At 40.0% G+C, this 15393-nt stretch overlaps 1 protein-coding gene across 5 annotated transcripts in view; it reads left to right on the top strand.

The window, feature by feature from the left end:
• LOC121866439 (palmitoyltransferase ZDHHC18-like) overlaps positions 1–15393 on the top strand; it is a 71067-nt gene that overhangs the window by 4444 nt on the left and 51230 nt on the right. Inside the window, exon 2 of one of the 5 annotated variants that reach the window (XM_042366118.1) lies at positions 13739–13837. The exons of 3 other annotated variants lie outside the window; for them this stretch is intronic. The gene's annotated coding sequence lies outside the window, so the exon portion shown is untranslated. Of the gene's footprint in view, positions 1–13738; positions 13838–14658; positions 15124–15393 lie in introns of those variants that run through there. One more of the 5 variants, XM_042366146.1, reaches the window with a different exon arrangement.

Here is a 15393-nt window from a genome sequence, read left to right as displayed (position 1 = left end):
ATCAAAAGCTTTTTCAAAATCAACAAAGCAAATTCAGTATAATTACAAATTTCTTTGAACCTCTAAAGCTCTTTCACTCAAAATTCTCAAACCAAGTACTGTACTGTATAGCTTCTCTAGTTTCTTTTCCCTTTCTAAGTCCATTTTGATTTAATGATGACTTTGTCTATTTTGAATTTTATTCTTTACTGTATACAAACAGTGTTTGAGTTTTTGTAGCTGCAGTTTAAGTTTGAAGTTTAAAAAATATGTTAAGTATGCTCTTTGTGTGTGAACTAATGAGTTATCCATACATGTCAACAGAAATTCAGGAAACGGCATATGTTTTTTATAAAGAAAATATTTATAGTGTTCGAAGTTACCCCGCAGGTCTCAGAGCCATAGATAGATAGAGTTCAGCCAACCGGGTGTGGGAACTGGGAAATCTTCTCGGGCAGAGCAGCTGCGGCTACTGTTCTCGGGATGTCTCCCACATAATGATCGGATTTATAATTAATATTACATTATTTCGATAAACCTTTATTAATGCAAGGGTCCTCATAATAGTACAGGTATTACCAAATTGATATTTATATATTGTATACTATGTATTACAGTAAACTTTCGCACTTTTGTACAATTAGGAGGGAGATGGCGTCTAGATGTGGCAAATGTCAGAATAAACCGAGTGATGGAGGCGCATTAACGCTAATCATAATACAGTATTGTGTTGTACATGGACTGTTTTGGTAATAACAATACAGTAACAATAATAAGGTATTAATAATAATAGTAATAATGGTATTAAATAATAATACCTGTACAATAATGATAATACAGTAATAACACCAACAACACTAATAATTATACAGGGGGTATTAGTGTATTACTCAATAAATGGTACGCGGTGAGTAGTGGCGTGAGATACAGACAGGGTTCATTTTAACAGTGGGAGAGTAAACGTGACATACAGACTGAGAGAGAGTGACCGGATATGACGTCTTCCGGACCAACCAAAATCCGGATCAGAGAGGTCCGAAAGTGTGAGGGTTTACTTATGCAAATGTAAATCCATATTAATCAATAAATCATGCCTGAAAAGTTTTATTAAACATAATTTTAAATAGAATAAAGTTAGAATAGAAGTGAGTTCTCTGAAGATCAAAATGGATTTAGAAAGGGAAAAGTAACTAGAGAAGATATACTTGTTTTGAGAATTTTGAGTGAAAAGGGTAACATTTAGAGGTCCATAGAAGTTTGTACATTTGCTCTGTTGATTTTGAAAAAGCTTTGGATAAAGGCAGAGGCAGATCCAGGTATATCAAAAGGTGGGGGGTGGGGGTCCAAGAAGTTGTGGGTGGGGGAACATGACAAGTGCAGCTAGCCCACCCAGTTGTAAACCCCCAAGATTGTTTTTTTTTTTTTTTAAATATGGCCAATATCATGGGCATTTTGAGGCCATGTGCACTTAGGAAATATTCTGATATCAATAGTAATTACATACTTTTTACAATACAAAAAGTCTGAGTACAATACTACATCAAAGAAAATGTATTGGAATTGTCTGATGATAAGGGGGGGGGGTGTGGACCCCCAGGATCCCCTCCCCTGGATTTGCCCCTGTAAGGTAAAGCACAATCTTGGGAAAAATAGGCATTAAGGAAGGAGATATTAGAATTTTACAGAATCTGTACTGGCAACAGGAGGCTTCAGAGTTAGTTAATAAAGAACTGTATAACTGCATGGTTTATGAACATGTTTATCCATTTGTAAACATGTAAGACAATTTTACTGAATAAACACCATCATCATCTTCTATAGTACGAATGCAACTGAGTAACATCATGGCGCCCATGTGCCACGGGACCGGCTCAGCCAATCAGGTTGGATCACTGAATTGACCGAACTCTATCTATCATTGGCTCTGGCAGGTCTGCGGTGACTTTGGACAACAGTGTTAATTCAATGGCTGTACCTGTTACAGCCTGGCCGGACAGTCTGGAGGTGGCTTCAGACATCAATGAACTCAAAATAAAATTGGGCAAAAATCTGCCACAACAAAATTACTTATATAGCTACCATATAGGTCAAAGAGGGAAGAAGAGTCACGTGAAAGGGAAAACTTTTCAAGAAAATTTTATTAAAAAAAATTGCATGCTATTTGATTCTGTTAGGGGCTCATTTTTTAAGAATAGTATACGTACTGTACATTAGGAGAGACAGCAAAACACATTCACTGGGGCACCAGTGCCCAGTATGGATGTTCTTGTTTTATCAGTACAGTACCATGCATAATGCCATTACTGTACAAATTTTATATCATGCTATCTTGCAATTATGCTCGAGTCAGTACAGTATTTGGAGTGCCTCCCAAATCATTTTTAAGCTGTCCAAAGTCGCCCTAAGTCGAAGACAATTTTCACATACTGTACCCCCTCCATTCAAGTCATATTTTCAGGTATTCTGTATTGGATACATCAAGCACCCCAGATTGTTTCTAAATCTTCAAGATAAACAAGTTTATAATATTTTACACTAGCTATACTACTCTGTGTACTCAGGTACTGTACTCTCCTGCTCGAGAAAATTTTGTAACATTTGAAATTTTTTAAAAAAATTGTTTTTGGTTATTGACTTATACAGGATACTCTAGATTTAACGGAATCTGATATAATGAACTCTATATTTAGCAGAAGGAATTTTTTCCATTATTTTTCACTCGGTTTATTGAACTACCGGGGTAGTTCGCTAAATCGAGATTAATTCCATTAATACGCTCACACCTATGGAGACACCTCAGACATGATATGTACATAGAAACATTATTCAATTCAGGGATGTGATGTCTCCTTTTTTCCCGCCGTTTTAGACTACCCATGTGAATCGCGTAGATCCGTTGAGAAAAATTTGGGGTGGGGGGGTATGACCATGATGAGAGAAATGTTTGTTAACAAATAGCAATAATTGATCCTCCAGGGTCGATGGTCAGTTTACTGACTGCTGCGCGAGGACGATGAGTCAATATACTGAGTACAGTAATCCCTTAAAGCTCTCGGTTTTAAAGCTTGCGTCCCTCGGAACTCACGGATTGCCATGGAAAATAAATAAAATAAATCTGAGGCTGTGTGCCAGGAATCAAGAGGAGTCAACACTACAGGACAGAGTACAGTGGGGTATGCTATAACGAATCTAATTGGTTCTAGAACCTTGTTCGTTATAGCATTCGTTCGTTATAGGATTAATCCGTTCCAGGCCCCCAAATACAACCACTTAACACTGAAAAATATAATATAAAATTGTAAAAATTGTAAAAAAGTGCATAAATATGCATCTAAACCCCTGAAATAAAGAATATCATTAATATTTGTAATAAAAAAACAATAAATTAGAAAAAAAAAATTAAACAATGTTCGTTGTAGGAGTTTCGTTCGTTATAGCATTCTCAATTTTATAGGTAAAACCGTTCGTTATAGGAATATTCGTAGTAGGATCCGTTCGTTATAGCATACCCCACTGTACCATATTTCCCAGGTCACAAGATGCACCCTATAATTAGCAAGGTATATTTTGGAAAAATAATGCTTGCAGATTTAATAGTGTACTGGACTGGCAAAGCCAAGTCACTGGCTATATGCACTCATGTTTTTCACTACCACAGCTCAATATCACTTTATGGACCTAGTATCAAACATTTGTTGGTATTATTAATAAAATTTACCCAATTTAATACAAAAGGATATAATTATACCTATAGGTACCTACATTACCAATACTTATCGGTACCGGGCATGTTCACTCGGAATTGTCCGGTACAGGGATTGTTTACATCCTGTGTACCAAATCAGCTGACGTTTCAGAGGTATTGTCTTTGCATTGTCACTACCACAACTAACTATCACTGTGTGGACCTATTGTCCATACAGTGTTATTTCATGTTTATGTTTATTTATTTCTGTTATTTTATATTTATTATATTGTCTTTTGCATCCATATAGCTATTTATATATGTATTTTGCATCCTTCTGGGAATGTCATGAAAAACTCTCAGATTTTGCTTTCTCGAGGGGGTCCGTTTTACTTAACCCCCGCGAGCTTTAAGGGAATACTAAGTGGCCGCACTCTACATGTTCATGCATTGCATCATACTGTATACTATATTTCTTATTGGCTGAGTATTGCTTGTTTTGTATTCCATTCTTCGATTCTTTAGTATTTCATTGACCCAAGATCAATGATGTCATACAACACCACTATTTAGAAGCATTATAATATGCCACTCCACCATATCCACTTGATCCAGCAGGGAAGGAGCTAATCATTTTTCAATATAAATAAGTTTCTATAATCATTTTACACTTTCTGATGATCACAATTTATTCTATAACCCATCCAATATTTCATAGTTGTATAGGCAACTCAGTAGGGCATGTTTGTGTCCCCCAGGGGGTGAGGGTTGTAGGGCATGTGTGTGTGTGTGTGTCCCACAGGGGGTGAGGGTTGTAGGGCATGTGTGTGTGTGTGTGTGTCCCACAGGGGGTGAGGGTTGTAGGGCATGTGTGTGTGTGTGTGTGTCCCACAGGGGGTGAGGGGTGCATGTGTGTGTGTGTGTGTGTGTGTCCCACAGGAGGTCAGGGCTGTAGGGCATGTGTGTGTGTGTGTGTGTGTGTGTCAGGGGTCAGGACTGTAGGGCATGTGTATGTTTGTGTGTGTATCGCCCAGGAGGTCAGGGCTGTAGGGCATGTGTGTGTGTGTGTGTGTCCCACAGGGGTGAGGGCTGTAGGGCATGTGTGTGTGTGTGTCCCACAGGAGGTCAGGGCTGTAGGGCATGTGTGTGTGTGTGTGTGTGTGTGTGTGTGTGTGTGTGTCCCCAGGGGTCAGGACTGTAGGGCATGTGTGTGTGTTTGTGTGTGTATCGCCCAGGAGGTCAGGGCTGTAGGGCATGTGTGTGTGTGTGTGTGTGTGTGTATCGCCCAGGAGGTCAGGGCTGTAGGGCATGTGTGTGTGTGTGTCCACAGGGGTGTGGGGTTGGGCATGTGTGTGTGTTTGTGTGTGTCCCACAGGAGGTCAGGGCTGTAGGGCATGTGTGTGTGTGTGTGTCCCCCAGGAGGTCAGGGCTGTAGGGCATGTGTGTGTGTGTGTGTCCCACAGGAGGTCAGGGCTGTAGGGCATGTGTGTGTGTGTGTGTCCCACAGGAGGTCAGGGCTGTAGGGCATGTGTGTGTGTGTGTGGCCCTCAGGGGGTCAGGATTGTAGGGCATGTTTGTGTGTGTCACCCAGGAGAGGACCCCATGATGTGTAGGAACATAAAACTTTCCAGCAGTAGGTATAAAAGCATGTTAAAGCAGAAAAGGTTGAAACAAGAAGAAAATAAGAGGATTTTTTTTTTTAAAGAAATAGTATCAAAGAAAACAGAGTGTGAGGAAATGGCTAAAATATCAAGGAAAAGCAGAGAGGCCTTCCAGCAACAAAAACAGAAGCATTTACTCTCCCTGAAAAGAACTAGCTGATGCAATTAAAACTAAGAATAAAACAAAACCAAATGAGTGAATATTACATGAGAAAGAAAACTAAGTAACCGTACTGTATTTTGTGTGTATACAGTGGTCCCTCGGTTAACAAACACAATTTGTTCCACAGAGTCGTTCGTTAACCGAAAATTTTGTTAACCAAATCTATTATTTCATACAAAGTACTGTATACCAGTAATAGAATTAACAAAACAATAAATATAAACTAAATACAGTACTGTACTGTACAGTATACTGTACAATAATAAATAAAAAACAATAGAATACTGTATTTTAACTTACTTTGAGGTGTGTATGTCGTATTACTGGCAGCTTTGTTTACATATCAAACAGCTGATTGTAGAGGCAGTCGATGATGACATGCCATATTCTTTACAGAGTGCATTGGTTCTAGGTAATACATTCTTCATGTTTCATAATAATTTCTGCACTGTATATTATCAATATTTAACTAAATTTCAGAATGACCAATAATTTTAATGTAAAAATGCAAAAATATTCAAGAGACCAACAAAATCGATGTTCACTCCACTGTAAACAAAGTTAAACTGATAAGGGTTGTTGGGTGATTCAATCAGCTGATGGGCGCACAAAAACTGTTCCCTGTACTGTCTATATTATCAATATGTTAACTAAATTTCAGAATGACCAATAATTTTAATATAATAAAAGCAGAAATATTCAAGAGACCAACTTTTTTATATTTTCTTCACTGGAAACGAATGTAAACATAGAACCAATTACTGTATTGGTGGACTAGCCGATTAGCTGATCAGCTGATGTACACAACAAAACGTGTTTGTTGTAAGGATTTCGTTAATCGAAGTTTAGTTCGTTAATCGAACTGAAAATCCTTAAGGGAGCTAATTCGTTAACAGAAATTTCGTTGATCGAACCGTTCGTTAACCAAGGGAGCACTGTACTCATATATCATGGAACATGCTTATTTTTCTTATTTTAGTACTCCATATGCTATTGAAACAATGAAACCCCAGTTGCTGGTGCGGAAAAGCTAAATCCCTTTGGTAAGTATTAAATTTTGATATCTCACACAATGCAGTGTAAAAAAAGCTTACCTTTTAGTTTATCTTCTCTCAATATTGGTGCATAATTAAAAATACTGTATTAAATAAATTAAAGTTTAGTAACAACTAAAATTTGTAACAGAATTATTCGGACTATATACAGTACATGAAAAAATATTGTTGCAGTAAACGTACTTGTTTGGTTTTGGGTACAGGGTACTTGTATTTTAACTACTGTATTAGGCTCTCATGAAATGAGTAACAATGTGAGAAATTAAGTTAAATATGGTATAACCTTCCCAGGTAGGTGTTTCCCTGGACCCCCAGTTCATTTTTTTTATTTTTTTATTTTTTTTTATTTTTTTTTTCGAGACCCAATCACATCCTCGAATTCATGGCTTACAGTACCTTAAACTAAGGGGTTTGGTGTTTTTTTTCTTCCAATTGATAGCCACCCTCTTTTGACTTTCTTCCCCACACCACTTCCTCTGTGAGATTTCTGAGAGACTTTAGGCATGATGTCTACGCACAGTAGTTAGTTGACCGAGATGTAAACTGAGAGTTAGCAGTGAACAACACACACGGTGGCGGCAGACACAGACTGAGCAGACGTAACAAACTCCACACACCAAGCGGCGCATTTGGCGTGGAATTTAACGGAATCACTCTCAATTTAGCGAACTAGTTCGCTAAATCGAGCGAAAATAACAGATATTCGATATAACGGAAATTTCAATTTAATGGAAAGGAGTGGCTCGAATTAGTTTGTTAAATCGAGAAAATGCTCTATGTACTTATTACTTCCACTTCAAACTTCTAAATGATACTCTTATATGAAAACTACATAGTTTGGGCAACATTTTGATATCAAGAAAACTTTGCTTGCTGTAACTCTATCAGCTGTCACCTCTTCAAATTGTTTTCAAATTGTGTCTGAAGTCACCCCATCTTATGGTGCTTAAAATTATGTTTAACAACTCTTTGCAGGCATGACTTATTAAGCTAATACTGTAGTTCTAAACTGGGTGCACTCTAGGGCTCCTGTTTTTTTTAGGAAATAATGCTAATATTGAATTTTTTAAATCACTGGGAAGGTTTCCTTTGAAGTACTGTACAGCCCGACCTCATAAATTCATGTCTCTGAAGTCCATTTTTCCGGAAATCCATGCATTTTCATGAGGGTTCCCCAATTACCGTGTTTTTCATGGCATTTTAAAATGAGAGAAGCTTAGTAGGACTGTTAAATAAACACACAGAGACCTTCGCCTCAAACTTATCACCTCATAACCTCCCCCCCCCCCAACCCCTCGTTGGGTGGCGTGGCTGTTTCCATCATTCCCCTTCCCGCTCTCGCGCACAAAGAAATGTTTATTCCTTGTGTGTGTTTGACCTTATGGTAGTTATTTTTGTACTTATGTATGTAGGATTGCATAGAAAGGTGAAGAAACTTAGTTCTGCACGAAATTTCAAGTTGAAAAATACCCACAATATAACTTCCTACTCAGCCTGCTAATTCTTGCTGGCACATGAAGAAATGCTTATTTCTTTTTAGTTTTTCTACCTTATGGTCTCGCCCCCTAGGCCCCGTTGTGGGTCATTGACCTGTGCCCGGGTGGGCTAATCCCCTAAAAAAAAAAAAATTATAATTGTGTGGTCAATATGGAGGCTAGCCAAAGCAGTCCCCCAGCAGTGCAACAGTCCCTGATATTCCCAGACACCCAATGCAGGATGGACATCTCGTAGCTTGTTTGCTCTGACAGCATCCTACCTGCGTTGCCAACTCAAGCGGATGGCAGCTCTTATTATTGGCTTCATATCAAGGGCAGGTAGAGGGGAATGATGTGCCAAAGGGCGAGTTGCAGCTGCTTTCATCACAGCATCAGTACAATCATTCTGTTTCTCCCCCACATGGGCTGTAACTCGGTAAAACATGGATTTCAGCCCCGACGTTAGATGAGAAACAGCCACTGTAAAATATCTATAACTAAGGGGTGGGGCGATGAAATAATAGCTAAGGCATCCCCTATTTCCAGAATGTTCCGGGTACTGGAAAATTTTTCTCGGAATTTCCGGAAAATGCGCCTGATTTTCACCTGTCAGACCCGGAAGAAATTCCCCCATCCCCTGAATTTTCTGGGTACAGGTAAAATTTTCTCAGAATTTTCCAGAAAATGTGCCCCTCAGAAAATTTCAATTCTGGCTATCGCAGAGTTCCGACTTTGAGGGATTCCAGCTAAGAGAGATATTACGTAATGTATTTTTAGTCTTAATCAGGTGGCAAACATAAAATTTGAAGGTGGTATAGAAGATAGATGATATCTGAATTTACAAGTTATGTTACAGTACAGTATTTAGAATCACAGATATTTACATGATGATTCATCACATGATTACTATATTATTGTTGATGACATGGAGAACACTCATAACTTAACCTGTTGAAATTGGAGCTCTTTTTTAACAATGGTGAAGGTTTATGCAGTTTTCAGTTGTTTAAATTATTCAGAAAGAGAAAACAAAGTTTCCACTGTGTATTTGCTTTTACGTATTATTTGTTTTGACAAAAAAAAAAACGAGGATTTAAGTCAGAAATGATGAGAAAATTGCCTGTCCAAATTTGAAGGCACACCTTACACCAGCCAATGTACTCACCAATCACTTTGTTATTGGTAAGGAGGCTCACCATAATATATACTTTATACAGTATTTTCAGATGTATAAAACATTAGAGTTTATCCACTTTAAAGTTTTTTATTTGAAAGGATTCTAGTTTTAAACTTGCAATCCTCACGCAAACCTTCACATGGCAGTGATCCTTAAATTTGATGGTAATTATATGATTCTTACTTAAGTTAGCTGTATTTATTTCTGTTTTTCAGGAAAGTCATCTGCATTATATGATACTTAAAGTCATGACTGGGCTCCTTGAAGGAGTTTAGGCAATGAATCTGCAGAAATGAGTCAGATAGAACAATATGAACATTTATACTGGTATACTGTACAGTGGCAATAGAAGAAAATTAAAAGTTAGATAGCTGAGGCATGAGATATCTGATTGTCATTAAGATTTACAGTTTCATGTATTCAATCAATGTGGTTTTTGTCAACAGTGAAAGTACCTTTGTGATCATGAACCTTTATCAGCAAACTCCATCACCCTTGCCATTCACTGGTAAATTTCTTAAAGCAGTCAAAGTTTTTGTCATACTTTAGCTGCTCTTTAGTGTACAGTGAACCCTCACTTTATGCGGTTAATTCAACCCACAGCGGCCCGCGTAAAGTGAGAAACGTGTAAAGTGAACAACATAACATATGGGATTAATTGAAATAGAGACCGGGCCAACCCCCAAACTCCACTTTTTCAGACACAATACCTACGTTGTAGTAAAAATAACTTCTTAATTTTATGATGGTATGCACATACAATTAATAATTAAGAGAAATATCAATAATATTAGGTTTTTTAACACTTACATTAGTAGAAAGATGGCTGGGCACACGGGGATGGGGGGTTGATTCCGAGGCAGAGGGCAGATTATTGGCCCTCACCTGTATCACTTGTATCAATTGTATCACTATCCACCACAGAGGCTTGCAGGGCCTCTTTGTCAAACCCCTCAAAGTCCATATAAGTCCATATCCTCACTATCACTATCACTGACTTGGGCCGGCTGTGGTGGGTGACGGGTGAAGAACTCGGTAATGTTTTGATGACTGGGCGACCTTGTGCGCACCCTGCTCGCGCCGCTCTCCGCGTAAAGGGGTACACGCACCGCGGAAAGTGAGCATTCCGGTTTCGGCAGGGTACCGCGTAAACGTGGAAACGCGTAATGTGGGTCCGCTTAAAGCGAGGGTTGACTGCACAAGCTTTACAAAAACAACAAATATATGCCAACATAGATGTACAAAATCAACAGCTATATGAAGCATAATGTATGTCTAATGGTAGACCCTGCTGCCATATGGCATCACAAAAATTGCGACCAAGTCCCAGGTTTTTGATCTGACTTTCTGTCTCATTTACACTGAATTGCAGGGTCTCAATTGTTTCTCTTACTGTTGACAACACAACATACATATACAGTTAACCCTCACTTTACGCGGTCCCGCATTCCGCGTTTCCACGTTTACGCGGTGCCTTGCCAGAACCTCACGTGCTCACATTACGCGGTACGTGAACCCCATTACGCAGAGAGTGTCCGGCGCGACGCTATTTTTAGATTCGCCCCACCCGCCACCCTCCCGCCTGCCTGCCTGCCTGCCTCTCCCTCCTCCTCCCTCCGCTTGGGCAAGCGGCACGGTAAGGTTGCGCAGTGTGTGTCTTTGTTGCGTTATCACTGACGTCATATGACGTATCAGACCTGTGATTGGCCATGCATCCCTACCCCCCTCTGCTGCTAGCTGTAATTGGCTTAAAGTATTATGACGTGTCCACCCGGGGGAGGGAGGGAGGGAGGAAAGACGACGCTTGACCTAGCCGCGGCAGTTTCATCCCTCAAGGCCACTCCGTGTAAACGCGCATCCATTGTTCCGTAAAATGGCTTCCGCCGGACCACCACCCCCAGAGAGAAACCTTTCCTTACCTGGACCCAGCGGCACTAAACCAAAGAAGACACGACGTTCCTTAAGCTACGAGGTGAAGTATAGCATCATCCAAGAGTTGGAGAAAGGAACAAGGCAGGTTGATTTGGCGCGCCAGCATGGCGTGAACGAATCTACGATCCGGACTATAAAGAAGGATTCAGCCAAGATAAAGGAGCACATGAAGATCACAAAGTCTACAGGTGCTTCTATGATCAAGTATTTTCACAACCAGGTGCTTCTCAAGACAGAAAAATTACTTGTGAGGTACTTGGTGCGTCAGGCGCGACGGAACATGGCGGTCGACACGCGCTCTGTTAAGGACTACGCACGTGAACTGTACATGGCAGTGGCACGAAAGATGGGAACTTCAGAGCCCAAACCCTTTAATGCTTCCTCTGGGTGGTTACAGAGGTTTAAGATCCGGAACAAGATCACCAATATAAACATTGGTGGTGAAGAAGCGAGTGCTGATCGTGCTGCGGCTCGGGAATTTCCTCCGTTTTTACGTGAGATTATGGAGGAAGGACAGTACAGTGACGACCAGGTGTTTAACATGGACGAATCTGGTCTTTTCTGGAAAAAGCTACCTTCCAAGTCCTTCGTTGTGAAGAATGCCAGCAGGATTCGGGGCCGGAAAATGCAGAAGGAACGCATCACCGTCCTGTTTACCACCAATGCCTCCGGTACCTGTAAGCTCAAGTTATCGGTGATCCACACAGCCCGCAAGCCGCACGCCTACAAGAGCATGGACCTGACCAAGCTAAATGTCCACTGGCTGACCGCACGTAAGGCATGGATGTTCTCTACACTGTCCCTCTCCTGGTTTGATGACTGTTTTGTTCCCGATGTAAAGAAATTCTGTGAGCGACAGAATGTCCCATTTAATATTTTGTTGCTGCTGGACAACGCACCAGGACACTCGCCCCTACTGTTAGATCGTCACCCCAACGTAAAAGTGGTCTTCCTTCCTCCCAACACTACGTCTTTAATCCAGCCCATGGACCAGGAGTTGATTTGCAATGTGAAAGCTGCATTCTCAACAAAAAAATTCCAGCTCCTGAACGACTACACCAACACCAGGGAAGAGTTGCGTAACCTGAGTGACACCACCACCGATAGCAAGAGCGAAGAAGATGAGGATCAACAGTTAGAACAGCAAAAAATACTCTTCAAACAATTCTGGAGAGTATTTAACATCAAGAAAGCTGTGGACTTCTTGGTGGAGTCATGGGATCAGCTGTCTATTGCTACAATTCGTCACGCATGGAGACATGTGTTGCATGGAATACCAGGTGAGAGGAGGAGTCAATCTGTGACTGGTGAGGTTCAGAATGTTGCAGTAGCAGTGGACCTTGCCAGAGAAGCTGCGCAGACTGTTACAGTTCCAGGCTTCTCCGAGACCACCAACGACGACATCCTGGAGGTGATCAGAAATCCTGAAGTGACTGCCGACGAGATGTTGGAAGAAGAACACGTCAGTGAAGAGGAGGAAGAAGGTGCGTCAGTCTCCGAAGAACACAATTTAAGTCATAGTGATATTAAGGGTGCCATGGAGTGTGCAGAGAAGATGAAGTCCTTCCTTTCCCGCGACAATGACGATGACCGCTATGAAGTCTTCCATACCCGGCTGGTGCAGGCTATGGAGCCGTACATCAAGGTGTATCACGACAACATCAACGCCAGCCGTCAGCAAAGCATAACAGATTTCTTCGCCCGCAACCCACCACAGCCAGCCCAAGCCAGTGATAGTGACAGTGAAGATGACTTTGAGGGATTTGTCAGGGAAGCCCTGACAACTGTAAGTGACAGTGATGGTGATTCACCTAGTAATGGTGATTCACCTGAGGGCCAGTAATCTGCCTTCTGCCTCGGAACCAGCCTCCATCCCCGTATGCCGACCCATCTCTTCTACTACCGTGAGTGTTACACCTAATTTTTAGTTTTCTAACCTAACCTTTATTTTTCCTATGTTAACCTTTATCTTTCCTAACCTAACCTCTTCTATATTACTTGTTTTTTCATACCATCATAAAGTTAAGATAAAATTTTTACTACAACATAGTTGTGTGTCGTCAAAAAGTGGAGTTTGGGGATCGGCCCGGACTCCATTTCAATTACTGTAATCCCATATGTTATGTTATTCACTTTACGCGTTCCTCACTTTACGCGGGACCCTCCGGGTTACATTAACCGCGTAAAGTGAGGGTTAACTGTACAGGTATTGTTTCTCACTCTTTATCTTTTTTAAATTTTTGTATTTCTTTATTATTATTATTATTATTATTATTATTATTATTATTATTATTATTATTATTATTACTATTACATATTTGCCCCCCAGGCCCCGATTTGGGTCAGTGACTTGTGCCCGGGTGGGCTAATCCCCGTAAAAAAAAAAAATAAATGTCCATGTCATCGAACCGCTTGTTTCTTCACATTTTGTATGGATCATGGTATCCCAGTTGTCTTGAATTTTATTTATATCTTTTCCTAAATTCTGCACATGTTAGACTGTCATTAATAACTGGCTAACCAAGCCATTTCAGCATTTCCAACACTTCTTTTATTGCTAGACTTTGCAGCCATCCTCACCCACTGATTACTGAAAACAAAACTGTTGCAGCCCAAGTTGGCGGATAGCAACGTTTTCTATGGCATCTATGATGTCGGTGCAAGGGGTCTATAATGACCTAGTCTCACATATCAGCAATGATAAGCAAAGGTAGGGTGTGTTACAATCTTTACCGTACTGTACTTTGCTTATTCTTGTCATCTTACTAGTCAGTTGGGTAGTCAGTCATTTCTATGTAACTCTACAGTACACACTGTTGGTAGGTACTACACTAGGCATGCAAAGGCTCTTCAATTTACCTGAACATTTCCAGTGTTGTTCAAGTCTGGACTTCAAGGCGATCACTGATGATATTGTCACAACTTTATGTGGCAGTTTATTCCAAGAGTTCACAACCCTTATTCTAAAGAAGTTAGCTCCTTACTAAACTCATGAGGAAGTTCCAATAATTCCTCTTTGAATCACAAATGTAGCCTTTAACAAAACAGAACTTAACTATGAGAAAGCTTATATTCTCTCATTCAAAAAACTTTAACTGATCAGATTACACATTGTCCTAAAAAGAGTTCTTAGTCCTCATTTGGTGCAGTTCATGTGATGGGGAGGAAGGAGTGATCTGTATACCAGTACCCAAAATGGGTAAAGAAATCATCCGGAAAGGTACTGAGACTCTGACCCCCAGCAATTGATCTGTGAGAACTACCTGGCAATGGGTACCTCTGGAAAATTGGATTTCAGGATCAGTCCTCCAATTCTTAAGGGTAACAATTGCTATGGAAGAAATGTACTGTACTGTACTACCATCATTGTTTAATGAGTGTCAGGGGAAATTACAAATATGCATATCATTTGGTGACACATTGTGATATATTTTCCAAAGGGTAATCAAAGCTTGAAAACTGGGTGCCTGTAACTTGGCTTAGTGTATGATGTATTCTGTACTGTTTTTTCGTACCAGTATGCTGTAAATATCAGAAGATAAGTTAGTTAAATTGAAATACTGTATTGTATAGTAGCTGTATGAGATATTTTACAGTATGGCTTTCAGGAATACATTGGAATGTTACCTCACAGTTCAGCATCCAGAGCATCATACATTTGAAACATAACTTGATTCATTTCAAATAATGTAAGATAACATTATTAAACAGATCCTTTCATGCAAGATAAGAGACGTGTGACAGGTCCAACTTGACGAGATAGCTGATAGATTAGAGCTGTGGTATTGCTTCAAGGGAAGTATAACACACTAGTGTTTAGTGTTGCAATGGCAGCAGTGGTGAGAGACTGTGTAAGCCATCCCAATATGAAATATTTTTTATAACTTTAACCACCGTATATTTGTACAGAGAAGTCGTGTATAACACTATCAAGGTCATGGATTTGGACCTTGGCCAGAGAAGCTATTATCTTCAGTTGGGAGGGTTATTTGTCAGGTATGAGTCATTATCAAGAGTAATTTTTTAGACTTAGGGCATACAGTTCAGTATATACAGTATCATTATTTTCCCACCCTTGTATGCATGATATGATGTTAGGAAGTTTATGATTGTGAAGTCATTATTATTAATATTTTTGAAAATACTGCTATCAAAATCCATTGCTGTTTAAAAAATTACAGTACTGTATAGTAATCACAAAATTGTAGTTAAATGAAAAATTTAACTGCTGAAAATAATGGTAGTGTATCCACACACACATTGGGA

Source organism: Homarus americanus, unplaced genomic scaffold, assembly GCF_018991925.1.
Source record: "Homarus americanus isolate GMGI-L3 unplaced genomic scaffold, GMGI_Hamer_2.0 scaffold32583, whole genome shotgun sequence".
NCBI classification, from domain to species: Eukaryota; Metazoa; Arthropoda; class Malacostraca; order Decapoda; family Nephropidae; genus Homarus; species Homarus americanus.
Note: the sequence above shows the minus strand (reverse complement) of the source record. Positions and strands in the feature narration are given on the sequence as shown.